The following is a 14,461-nucleotide window of genomic DNA, read 5'->3' as shown; positions in this document are numbered from 1 at the left end:
TACATCCCTAACCCAACGTTCTCTTTTGTTTTTGTAATGGATTCGCCAAACAACCGATGAGAGAGACTGTACCAAAGAAGTTGTAAGGACAACGGAGCGGGATAACTCACCATCTAACTTAGTTCAGATGAGTCCCTGGGACGTACTTGTATCTACCACAGGATGCAACAGAATATAATTACCCAACAGGGTAACAGAGAACTTCAACTGTGGAATACAACTGTATACACAAGCAAGCTAAAAGCTAGAACTTAAAACACGAGGCTTCAATCAGGTGCAACAGCACCAAGAGTAGAAGGCCTCTGTAAAGAACAGTGTTACTCACAGTTTTTTGTAAATGGGCCACTGGGTTGAGACAATCTTTCAGAGGGCCGCACAGATCTTTAATTTGTTGTTATTTTTCTTCCAATATTATCAATTATCAATTGAGAGCAAATTCAGAGAAATAGAGCACATGCAATTGATTTGATCTACAGCACATCACAAATAGAGTTGAAGTCGGAAGTTTACATACACGTTAGCCAAATACATTTAAACTCAGTTTTTCACAACTCCTGACATTTAATCCTAGTAAAAATTCCCTGTCTTAGGTCAGTTAGGATCACCACTTTATTGTAAGAATGTGAAATGTGAGAATAATAGTAGAGAGAATGATTTATTTCAGCTTATCTTTCTTTCATCACATTCCCAGTGGGTCAGAAGTTTACATACACTCAATTAGTATTTGGTAGCGTTGCCTTTAACCTGTTAGGGCTAGGGGGCAGTATTGACACGGCCGGATAAAAAACGTACCCGATTTAATCTGGTTACTACTCCTGCCCAGTAACTAGAATATGCATATAATTATTGGCTTTGGATAGAAAACACCCTAAAGTTTCTAAAACTGTTTGAATGGTGTCTGTGACTATAACAGAACTCATATGGCAGGCCAAAACCTGAGAAGATTCCATGCAGGAAGTGGCCTGTCTGACAAGTTGGTTTTCATCTTGGCTCTTTTTATTGAAGACTGAGGATCTTTGCTATAACATGACACTTCCTACGGCTCCCATAGTCTCTCAGAGCCCGGGAAAAAGCTGAATGATATCGAGGCAGCCTCTGGCTGAAACACATTATCGCGTTTGGCAAGTGGCCGATCAGAGTACTATGGGCTTAGGCGCGTGCCCGAGTCGACCCCATGCTTTATTTTCTTTCGTCTGTTTACCTAAACGCAGATTCCCGGTCGGAATATTATCGCTTTTTTACGAGAAAAATGGCATAAAAATTGATTTTAAACAGCGGTTGACATGCTTCGAAGTACGGTAATGGAATATTTTGAATTTTTTTGTCATGAAATGCGCCATGCTCGTCACCCTTATTTACCCTTTCGGATAGTGTCTTGAACGCACGAACAAAACGCCGCTATTTGGATATAACAATGGATTATTTGGGACCAAACCAACATTTGTTATTGAAGTAGAAGTCCTGGGAGTGCATTCTGACGAAGAACAGCAAAGGTAATAACATTTTTCTTATAGTAAATCTGACTTTGGTGAGTGCTAAACTTGCTGGGTGTCTAAATAGCTAGCCCTGTGATGCCGGGCTATCTACTGAGAATATTGCAAAATGTGCTTTCACCGAAAAGCTATTTTAAAATCGGACATATCGAGTGCATAGAGGAGTTCTGTATCTATAATTCTTAAAATAATTGTTATGTTTTTTGTGAACGTTTATCGTGAGTAATTTAGTAAATTCACCGGCAGTGTTCGGTGGGAATGCTTGTCACATGCTAGTCACATGCTAATGTAAAAAGCTGGTTTTTGATATAAATATGAACTTGATTGAACAAAACATGCATGTATTGTATAACATAATGTCCTAGGGTTGTCATCTGATGAAGATCATCAAAGGTTAGTGCTGCATTTAGCTGTGGTTTGGGTTTATGTGACATTATATGCTAGCTTGAAAAATGGGTGTCTGATTATTTCTGGCTGGGTACTCTGCTGACATAATCTAATGGTTTGCTTTCGTTGTAAAGCCTTTTTGAAATCGGACAGTGTGGTTAGATTAACGAGAGTCTTGTCTTTAAAATGGTGTAAAATAGTCATATGTTTGAAAAATTGAAGTTTTTGCATTTTTTAGGTATTTGAATATCGTGCCACCTAGCCCAAAGAGGTTAAATTGTTTAACTTGGGTCAAACATTTCAGGTAGCCTTTGTCGTGTCTTTGGCATCATTAAACTGAAGACATGTTTATCAAATAACTCTCTGTAATTATTATTACGCGATTAAACTGATTAATCGTGTAACTGTAATTAACTAGGAGGTCGGGGCACCAAGGAAAATATTCAGATTACAAAGTTATAATTTTCTTAATATAACTTTCAGATATCATAATATCTGATCTCTGAATCTTCTGATTTAATGACGTATTCTTTACCTTGGTCAGTCTCATTCCAAACGTCATAAATTGTTGGTTATCTGCACGAACCCAGTCTTCACTATGGAGTCATCCATACATCAATTGTCTTAAAATAATGTATTTACTAAACTAAGTAATTCACAGAAAGGCATACAAACAGTAGGTATTGTTACAAAGAAATGGTAGAGGAATGTGCCCTAGTGGGCTAAACCGGCATGGCGGCTTGTTAAACAAAAGGGGTGGTTCAGAATGGAATATTATACAATTGAAATGCTAATCCTTTGCAAATGAACGCTCACTCATTCGGGAACAATTGCAATCAATATATACTGCTCAAAAAAATAAAGGGAACACTTAAACAACACATCCTAGATCTGAATGAAAGAAATTATCTTATTAAATACTTTTTTCTTTACATAGTTGAATGTGCTGACAACAAAATCACACAAAAATAATCAATGGAAATCCAATTTATCAACCCATGGAGGTTTGGATTTGGAGTCACACTCAAAATTAAAGTGGAAAACCACACTACAGGCTGATCCAACTTTGATGTAATGTCCTTAAAACAAGTCAAAATGAGGCTCAGTAGTGTGTGTGGCATCCACGTGCCTGTATGACCTCCCTACAACGCCTGGGCATGCTCCTGATGAGGTGGCGAATGGTCTCCTGAGGGATCTCCTCCCAGACCTGGACTAAAGCATCCGCCAACTCCTGGACAGTCTGTGGTGCAACGTGGCGTTGGTGGATGGAGCGAGACATGATGTCCCAGATGTGCTCAATTGGATTCAGGTCTGGGGAACGGGCGGGCCAGTTCATAGCATCAATGCCTTCCTCTTGCAGGAACTGCTGACACACTCCAGCCACATGAGGTCTAGCATTGTCTTGCATTAGGAGGAACCCAGGGCCAACCGCACCAGCATATGGTCTCACAATAGGTCTGAGGATCTCATCTCGGTACCTAATGGCAGTCAGGCTACCTCTGGCGAGCACATGGAGAGCTGTGCGGCCCCCCAAAGAAATGCCACCCCACACCATGACTGACGCACCACCAAACCGCTCATGCTGGAGGATGTTGCAGGCAGCAGAACGTTCTCCATGGTATCTCCAGACTCTGTCACGTCTGTCACATGCTCAGTGTGAACCTGCTTTCATCTGTGAAGAGCACAGGGCGCCAGTGGCGAATTTGCCAATCTTGGTGTTCTGCCAAACGTCCTGCACGGTGTTGGGCTGCAAGCACAACCCCCACCTGTGGACGTCGGGCCCTCATACCACCCTCATGGAGTCTGTTTCTGACCGTTTGAGCAGACACATGCACATTTGTGGCCTGCTGGAGGTCATTTTGCAGGGCTCTGGCAGTGCTTCTCCTGCTCCTCCTTGCACAAAGGCAGAGGTAGCGGTCCTGCTGCTGGGTTGTTGCCCTCCTACGGCCTCCTCCACGTCTCCTGATGTACTGGCCTTTCTCCTGGTAGCACTTCCATGCTCTGGACACTACGCTGACAGACACAGCAGGAGCAGGAGAAGCACTGCCAGAGCCCTGCAAAATGACCTCCAGCAGGCCACAAATGTGCATGTGTCTGCTCAAACGGTCAGACACAGACTCCATGAGGGTGGTATGAGGGCCCGACGTCCACAGGTGGGGGTTGTGCTTACAGCCCAACACCGTGCAGGACGTTTGGCATTTGCCAGAGAACACCAAGATTGGCAAATTCGCTACTGGCGCCCTGTGCTCTTCACAGATGAAAGTAGGTTCACACTGAGCACGTGACAGATGTGACACAGTCTGGAGACGCTGTGGAGAACGTTCTGCTGCCTGCAACATCCTCCAGCATGACCGGTTTGGCGGTGGGTCAGTCATGGTGTGGGGTGGCATTTCTTTGGGGGGCCGCACAGCTCTCCATGTGCTCGCCAGAGGTAGCCTGACTGCAATTAGGTACCGAGATGAGATCCTCAGACCCCTTGTGAGACCATATGCTGGTGCGGTTGGCCCTGGGTTCCTCCTAATGCAAGACAATGCTAGACCTCATGTGGCTGGAGTGTGTCATGCTATGGACTGGCCCGCCCGTTCCCCAGACCTGAATCCAATTGAGCACATCTGGGACATCATGTCTCGCTCCATCCACCAACGCCACATTGCACCACAGACTGTCCAGGAGTTGGCGGATGCTTTAGTCCAGGTCTGGGAGGAGATCCCTCAGGAGACCATCCGCCACCTCATCAGGAGCATGCCCAGGTGTTGTAGGGAGGTCATACAGGCATGTGGAGGCCACACACACTACTGAGCCTCATTTTGACTTGTTTTAAGGACATTACATCAAAGTTGGATCAGCCTGTAGTGTGGTTTTCCACTTTAATTTTGAGTGTGACTCCAAATCCAGACCTCCGTGGGTTGATAAATTGGATTTCCATTGATTATTTTAGTGTGATTTTGTTGTCAGCACATTCAACTATGTAAAGAAAAAAGTATTTAATAAGATTATTTCTTTCATTGAGATCTAGGATGTGTTGTTTAAGTGTTCCCTTTATTTTTTTGAGCAGTATATTTATGCTCAGTGTGACGTCGGGAACTTTGTTGGAAAGGTCGTTCTGTTGGAGAGTTCTCTCTCTCTCTCTCTCTCTCTCTCTCTCTCTCTCTCTCTCTCTCTCTCTCTCTCTCTCTCTCTCTCTCTCTCTCTCTCTCTCTCTCTCTCTCTCTCTCTCTCTCTCTCTCTCTCTCTCTCTCTCTCTCTCTCTCTCTCTCTCTCTCTCTCTCTCTCTCTCTCTCTCTCTCTCTCTCTCTCTCTCTCTCTCTCTCTCTCTCTCTCTCTCTCTCTCTCTCTTGGTTAGAATGGATCTTTCAAAGTGACATTCGTTCATGTTGTTATAGGACAGATGTTTCCAGCGGTTGTCGCGTTCAATGATACCGAATTCCTAGCTGCAGACTAGTAATTAATATCAAAGACTTGTTCTTATTCTGTATCGATAGTCTAATAGTTTAACCACGCGGTATGGTTAAAGTTCAGTAGAGGGATGCATGGTCAAACCTATTAGCCTATTAGTCTTGGGAAAGAAACCCTGGGTGGGGGTTTATATACTGAACGTAGAAAAGGCTGTCACATGATGCCAGGTCCTGTCTGTGTCCCTGGGGGTGTGCCGATGACTTAGTTAACCTCTTACATCTAGACGTTCCACTAGCGGAACACCTGCTCCAATATCCAATGATAGGCGTCCTCGAAAATCCGAAAACTTAAATTTTTCAAACATATGACTATTTTACACCATTTTAAAGACAAGATTCTCCTTTATCCTCTTACATCTAGACGTTCTGCTAGCGGAACACCTGCTCCAATATCCAATGAAGGGTTGGCGCGAATTACAAATTCCTCAAAAATACAAAAACTTCAATTTTTCAAACATATGACTATTTCACAGCATTTTAAAGACAAGACTCTCCTTTATCTAACCACACTGTCTGATTTCAAAAAGGATTTACAGCGAAAGCAAAACATTAGATTATGTCAGCAGAGTACCAAGCCAGAAATAATCAGACACCCATTTTTCAAGCTAGCATATAATGTCACAAAAACCCAGAAGTCAGCTAAATGCAGCACTAACCTTTGATGATCTTCATCAGATGACACACCTAGGACATTATGTTATACAATACATGCATGTTTTGTTCAATCAAGTTCATATTTATATCAAAAAACAGCTTTTTACATTAGCATGTGACGTTCAGAACTAGCATACCCCCCGCAAACTTCCGGGGAATTTGCTAACAATTTACTAAATTACTCACGATGAACGTTCACAAAAAGCATAACAATTATTTTAAGAATTATAGATACAGAACTCCTCTATGCACTCGATATGTCCGATTTTAAAATAGCCTTTTGGTGAAAGCACATTTTGCAATATTCTAAGTACATAGCCCAGCCATCACGGGCTAGCTATTTAGACACCCGGCAAGTTTAGCACTCACCAAAATCAGATTTACTATTAGAAAAGTTTGATTACCTTTTGTTGTTTTCGTCAGAATGCACTCCCAGGACTGCTACTTCAATAACAAATGTTGGTTTGGTCCAAAATAATCCATCGTTATATCCGAATAGCGGCGTTTTGTTCGTGCGTCCCAGACACTATCCGAAATGGTAAATCAGGGTCGCGCGCATGGCGCAATTCGTGACAAAAAAATTCGAAATATTCCATTACCGTACTTCGAAGCATGTCAACCGCTGTTTAAAATCAATTTTTATGCAATTTATCTCGTAAAAAAGCGATAATATTCCGACCGGGAATCTCCTTTTCGGCAAACAGAGGAAAAATCACAAAGACGGGGGCAGCCAGGGCACGCGCCTAAGCCCACAGTCCCTTGATCGGCCACTTGAGAAAGGCGATAATGTGTTTCAGCCTGGGGCTGGGATGACGACATTCTGTTTTTTCCCGGGCTCTGAGCGCCCATGGAAGACGTAGGAAGTGTCACGTTAGAGCAGAGATCCTTTGTAAAAGATAGAGATGGCAAAGAAGTTCAAGAAATGGTCAGACAGGCCACTTCCTGTAAAGGAATCTCTCAGGTTTTGACCTGCCATTTGAGTTCTCTTATACTCACAGACACCATTCAAACAGTTTTAGAAACTTTGGAGTGTTTTCTATCCAAAGCCAATAATTACATGCATATTCTAGTTACTGGGCAGGAGTAGTAACCAGATTAAATCGGGTACGTTTTTTATCCAGCCGTGAAAATACTGCCCCCTAGCCATAACAGGTTATCTAACCACACTGTCCGATTTCAAAAAGGCTTTACAGCGAAAGCAAAACATTAGATTATGTCAGCAGAGTACCCAGCTAGAAATAATCAGACACCCATTTTTCAAGCTACCATATAATGTCACAAAAAACAAAACCACAGCTAAATGCAGCACTAACCTTTGATCATCTTCATCAGATGACACTCCTAGGACATTATGTTATACAATACATGCATGTTTTGTTCAATCAAGTTCATATTTATATCAAAAAACTGCTTTTTACATTAGCATGTGACGTTCAGAACTAGCATTCCCACCGAACACTTCCGGTGAATTTACTAAATTACTCACGATAAACGTTCACAAAAAACAGAACAATTATTTAAAGAATTATAGATACAGAACTCCTTTATGCAATCGCGGTGTTCGATTTTAAAATAGCTTTTCGGTGAAAGCACATTTTGCAATATTCTGAGTAGATAGCCCGGCCATCATGGCTAGCTATTTTGACACCCACCAAGTTTGGTACTCACCAAACTCAGATTTACTATAAGAAAAATTGGATTACCTTTGCTGTTCTTCGTCAGAATGCACTCCCAGGACTTCTACTTCATCTCCCAATGTTGTTTTGGTTCCAAATAATCCATAGTTATATCCAAATAGCGGCGTTTTGTTGTGCGTTCAAGACACTATCCGAAGGGTAATGAAGGGTGACGCGCCTGGCGCATTTCGTGACAAAAAAATGCAAAATATTCCATTACCGTACTTCGAAGCATGTCAACCGCTGTTTAAAATCCTTTTTTATGCGATTTTTCTCGTAAAAAAGCGATAATATTCTGACCGGGAGTCGTTGTTTTCGTTCAAAGACAGAGAAAGTAAAATGGACTCTTCTGGTGCATGCGCGCGTCAGTCTCATTGTTCTCAGATCGACCACTATCCAAATGCGCTACTGTTTTTCAGCCATGGCCTGCAAAGTCATCATTCAACGTTCTGGCGCCTTCTGAGAGCCTATGGGAGCGTTAGAAAATGTCACGTTACAGCAGAGATCCCCTGTTTTGGATAGAGATGATCAAGAAGGCCAAGAAATGGTCAGAGAGGGCGCTTCCTGTTTGGAATCTTCTCAGGTTTTGGCCTGCCAAATGAGTTCTGTTATACTCACAGACACCATTCAAACAGTTTTAGAAACTTTGGAGTGTTTTCTATCCAAAGCTAATAATTATATGCATATTCTAGTTTCTGGGCAGGAGTAATAATCAGATTAAATCGGGTACGTTTTTTATCCGGCCGTGAAAATACTGCCCCCTATCCATAACAAGTTAAGACTCCAAAGGGAATTGCAGTTTCCTTCATTAACAGTCCAAAATCACATTGCACAATATCACAAACAGTTCTATCCTTATTCATTCATTTTATACAACCATTTCGATGTAAGTCTCATAGCTGAGGCTAGTATAAAAACATTATTATGGTAATATGGCCGTATTGTCTCTCATGAGTTTCACAAAATTGTACCAAACGGACCAGTTCGTAGCTGGATTCTTCACCGATCTTTTATACCTTCTCCAGAACATAAATGTCGTTCGGTTCTCCAATTCTGTGAGGTGGAAAAATTCCTTTGTCTCTCTATGAAAACACTCTGTCTCTTTATACTGTGACCATGAGGCAGGACATTTTCTTAGGAATTTACAACCCCTTCTGACCATAGCAGCCTGGGTGTAGGAGACAGAGGGAGATGGTGAAGAAGTGCAGGGGGAGGTGCAGGGGGAGGGGGTCAACTGTGCTCGCTGTACCCAAAAAGGGCAACGTCATGACACCTTCCACAAGCTTCCCACAATAAGATGGGTGAATTTTGACCCATTCCTCCTGACAGAGTCAGGTTTGTAGGCCTCCTTGCTCGCACACACTTTTTCAGTTCTGCCCACAATTTTTCTACAGGATCTTTGTCAGGGCTTTGTGATGGCCACTCCGATACCTTGACTTTGTTGTTCTTAACATCTTACATCTAGACGTTCCGCTAGCGGAACACCTGCTCCAATATCCAATGATAAGCGTGGCGCGAATTACAAATTCCTCAAAAATACAAAAACTTCAATTTTTCAAACATATGACTATTTCACAGCATTTTAAAGACAAGACTCTCCTTTATCTAACCACACTGTCCGATTTCAAAAAGGCTTTACAGCGAAAGAAAAACATTAGATTATGTCAGCAGAGTACCAAGCCAGAAATAATCAGACACCCATTTTTCAAGCTAGCATATAATGTCACAAAAACCCAGAAGACAGCTAAATGCAGCACTAACCTTTGATGATCTTCATCAGATGACACACCTAGGACATTATGTTATACAATACATGCATGTTTTGTTCAATCAAGTTCATATTTATATAAAAAAACAGCTTTTTACATTAGCATGTGACGTTCAGAACTAGCATACCCCCCGCAAACTTCCGGAGGAATTTGCTAATAATTAACTAAATTACTCACGATAAACGTTCACAAAAAGCGTAACAATTATTTTAAGAATTATAGATACAGAACTCCTCTATGCACTCGATATGTCCGATTTTAAAATAGCTTTTTGGTGAAAGCACATTTTGCAATATGCTAAGTACATAGCCCAGCCATCACGGGCTAGCTATTTAGACACCCGGCAAGTTTAGCACTCACCAATATCAGATTTACTATTATAAAAGTTTGATTACCTTTTGTTGTCTTCGTCAGAATGCACTCCCAGGACTGCCACTTCAATAACAAATGTTGGTTTGGTCCAAAATAATCCATCGTTATATCCGAATAGCGTGGTCAGACAGGCCACTTCCTGTAAAGGAATCTCTCAGGTTTTGACCTGCCATTTGAGTTCTGTTATACTCACAGACACCATTCAAACAGTTTTAGAAACTTTAGGGTGTTTTCTATCCATATATAATAAGGATATGCATATTCTAGTTACTGGGTAGGATTAGTAACCAGATTAAATCGGGTACGTTTTTTATCCAGCCGTGAAAATACTGCCCCCTAGCCATAAGAGGTTAATTAAGCCATTTTGCCACAACTTTGGCAGTATGCTTGAGGTCAATGTCAATTTGGAAGACTCATTTGTGACCCAGCTTTAACTACCTGACCGATGTCTTGAGATGTTGCTTCAATATATCCAAATAATTTTCCTTCCTCATGATGCCATTTATTTTGTGAAGTGCACTAGTCTCTCCTGCAGCAAAGCACCCCCACAACATGATGCTGCCACCCCCGTGCTTCACGGTTGGGATGGTGTTCTTCGGCTTGCAAGCCTCCCCCTTTTTCCTCCAAACATAGCGATGGTCGTTATGGCCAAACAGTTCTATTTTTGTTTAATCAAAACAGGGAACATTTCTCCAAAAAGTACGATCTACTTCCCCTTGTGCAGTTGCAATCTGTAGTCTGGATTTTTTATGGCGGTTTTGGAGCAGTGACTTCTTCCTTGCTGAGCAGCCTTTCAGGTTATGTCGATAATGTGGATATAGATACTTTTGTACCGGTTTCCTCCAGCATCTTCACAAGGTCCTTTGCTGTTGCTCTGGGATTGATTTGCACTTTTCGCACCAAAGTATGTTCAACTCCAGGAGACAGAACGCATCTCCTTTCTGAGCAGTATGACAGCTGCCTGGTCCCATGGTGTTTATACTTGCGTACTATTGTTTGTACAGATGAATGTGGTACCTTCAGGCATTTGGAAATTGCTCCCAAGGATGAACCAGACTTGTTGAGGTCTCCAATTATTTTTCTGAGGTCTTGGCTAATTTCTTTTGATTTTCCCATGATGTCAAGCAAAGAGGCACTGCGTTTGAAGGTAGGCCTTGAAATACATCCTTAGGTACACCTCCAATTGACTCAAATTATGTCAATTAGCCTATCAGAAGCTTCTAAAGCCATGACATAATTTTCTGGAATTTTCCAAGCTGTTTAAAGGCACAGTCAACTTAGTGTATGTAAACTTCTGACCCACTGGAATTGTGATACAGTGAGGTATAAGTGAAACAATCTGTCTGTAAACAATTGTTGGAAAAATGACTTGTGTCATGCACAAAGTAGATGTCCTAACCGACTTGCCAAAACTATAGTTTGTTAACAAGAAATTTGTGGAGTGGTTGAAAAACGAGTTTTAATGACTCCAACCTAAGTGTATGTAAACTTCCAATTTCAACTGTATATACATACACACATCAAATAGGCTACATCACATGTATAAGCACCATACTAATGGTTACCTCAGAAGAGAAAATGTCTTCTGCTCCTTGACTGTATTCATTCTAAATGTATAGTCTATTGTTGCTATCGTTGTGAGGCAATCCAAGTGTGAATTGGTCAGTCTATTTCTCTGTTTCTGTTTCACAATGTTCATTGTTGAAAATGTTGCTTCACATGAATAAGTGCTGTCAGAAAATATCACTTTTTGCACACACTGCTTCAGAAGTGGATACTCTGTGTCTGACACAAGGCTCCAGAAATGGGTAACACCTGATCTTAGTTCACCTTGCAATGTTCACCTGCAATTTGCCTGCAGCTCCACTATCTCACTCTCTATTCCAGCATGGTCAGGACAGAGGGTTGTGACGACTGTGGTCAGAGATGACACTGGCACATGAAAAGGGTTCTCAATGACGTTGAAATGATGTTGAGTACTCCTTGTACTCCATGATATCCCTGAATCTTGACTCAAACTCTAACTTCAACTCTTCCAACACACACACAAATGCATCATAGCTAAAATGTTGCAGTATGTCTGGGTTGGATGTGGCGACTGCTCTGAGTTTTGGGAAATTAACAAACTGTCTGTCAGGTATGAACAGTGTGGTGATTTTATTTTGAAATGCTGTGACCACACGCAGCATTTTGCCAGGAGTTTTAGCTTTCCCTTGGAGCTGGAGATTCAATGTGTTCAGGTGGCAGGTGATGTCAGTTACAAAAGCCAGCTTTAACATCCACTGTGGATCATCTAGCTCTGGCTCCTTTTTCCACTTGCTTGCAACACATTTGCAAATTTGAGGGAGGAGAGAGAGAAATCTTTCCAAATCTCTGCCACGAGACAGCCATCTCACTTCATTGTGAAATATCAAGTTGCCTCCAGCAACTCGCGGAATTAAAGGTGATTCATTGCCCCCGCAATAATAATGTTCTCCACGCGCACGACTTGCTGCATCTGTAACGTCTGCTTCCAACTCCCACTCTAAAACACGTAGATCCCCTGAAGGCAGCTCACTCTCCAGATCCCAATCACCTGAATTCTGATCACCTGTTCACACACCTGTATGTCATTATCAAACACTATTTAGTTCAGTTCTTTGCACCCCATCATTGTGAGGTATTGTTTGTTTTGTGACACACTTCTATTTGGAGCGCTGGTTTCCCTGTAGTTACGCCTCCCGTGAATGATAGTTTTGGCCTGCCTCGCTAATGACGCCTTTTGCATATTCCCTGCCTGTACTTTAGCCTATCGGATTTCCTGTTATCAACCTATTGCCTGATCTCCCGGACGACGTTACTAGCCTTTTTCCTGCCTGTACTGTTGCCTTTTTGGACCCCCTCTGTATGATCTTCTCCCTGCCCCTGGACCCATCTACCTGCCTCCTCTTGTGGTCCTTTACAAATAAACACTTTCTGCGCCCTGCGCTTGAAACCAGCTCTCTGTCTTCCATCGTGTTCATTACAGCATCACATTCTGTAAGTCACAGTCTGAGTTTAGCCACAAGTGCTTCCTGATGAATGAGACCATGAAACGTAACAAATTCGGGAATATCCTCTCTCTTTCGCATCAGTCCCTTCTTCCCCCGCATGTTTGGGGCGGCGTCAGTGTCCACAGATTTTGATTTATTTTACCTTTATTTAACCAGGTAGGCAAGTTGAGAACAAGTTCTAATTTACAACTGCAACCTGGCCAAGATAAAGAAAAGCAGTTCGACACATACAACAACACAGAGTTACACATGGAGTAAAACAAACATAGTCAATAATACAGTAGAAAAATAAGTCTATATACAATGTGAGCAAATGAGGTGAGACAAGGGAGGTAAAGGCAATAAATAGGCCATGGTGGCAAAGTAAATACAATATAGCAAGTAAAACACTGGAATGGTAGATTTGCAGTGGATGAATGGGCAAAGTAGAAATACTGGGGTGCAAAGGAGCAAAATAAATAAATAAATAAACATGGTGGCGAAGTAAATACAATATAGCAAGTAAAACACTGGAATGGTATATTTGCAGTGGATGAATGTGCAATGTTGAAATACTGATGCCAGATTTGACCAGTCAATATTAACAGCAAAAATGTAACAAGGGCTTTCAGAAAATCCTCTCCTCGTGTTTGTCTCTGAAGGGGCAGTAAACAGAAAAGTTATTCTCTGAACAACTCGTTTTGAGGGAAGCGGACCCAAACACATAATTTGGCAATGTCACTTACATCAGTGCTTTTGTCAACATGTCAGTAATCAGTTGCTTACCAATGTCTTGTTATGGTTGAGTCTGAGAGTTGCAGTCCCTTAATTTGCTCTAAAATAGCTTCCTTGTATGTGAAATCAGCATACAATATTTCGGCCAAAAAACATTATTTGACAATCTCTGCGTCTGAAGGCCTTCTTGTTTCTCGCGAGTATCCAAGCAATCTCATATGTTGCCTTAGTTGTTTTCTCTGCAACAGTGCTAGATCTGTCCATCATTTGTTGTTGTCCTTTGAGCTGTCCTTTGAGTTGCGTTATTTTGTTGTTTCTGAGGTTGCTTTGTAGCGGATATGTTTTGTCAAAGTGGGCATGGTGTGACTGGAAATGTTGCTCTATATTTGCTTGTTTAAAACAATTGACTGCCTTCTGGCAAATAAGACAAAGTGTGCTAGTCCCATCCTGCAGTACAAAAAAATACTTGTCTGTCCATTTCTCTTGGAACTTTCTGTGTTCTTCTTGAATTGACAGTATCCTTCTCTTACGCTTCGATCACACCGACAGCGTAATTGCATTTTGGTACACCAGAATTACATTCATTTCCAATGAAATGCTATGTTTGCCTTGCAGCATTGCGTTGCAGAGCGTTTGGTGTGGTGCATTAATTTGGATCTATCGAACGTATGCGTCAAACTGTATGCATAAACGGCTTGACAGAAATGGTAGCAGAAGGTGAATGTTGAACTTTTGTTGCATACATATCCAGATGATGTTGCATACTACACTGCTCAAAAAAATAAAGGGAACACTTAAACAACACAATGTAACTCCAAGTCAATCACACTTCTGTGAAATCAAACTGTCCACTTAGGAAGCAACACTGATTGACAATAAATTTCACATGCTGTTGTGCAAATGGAATAG

This window comes from Salmo salar, chromosome ssa28 (genome assembly GCF_905237065.1).
Source record: "Salmo salar chromosome ssa28, Ssal_v3.1, whole genome shotgun sequence".
Lineage (NCBI taxonomy): Eukaryota > Metazoa > Chordata > Actinopteri > Salmoniformes > Salmonidae > Salmo > Salmo salar.
This window is presented reverse-complemented; position numbering follows the sequence as displayed.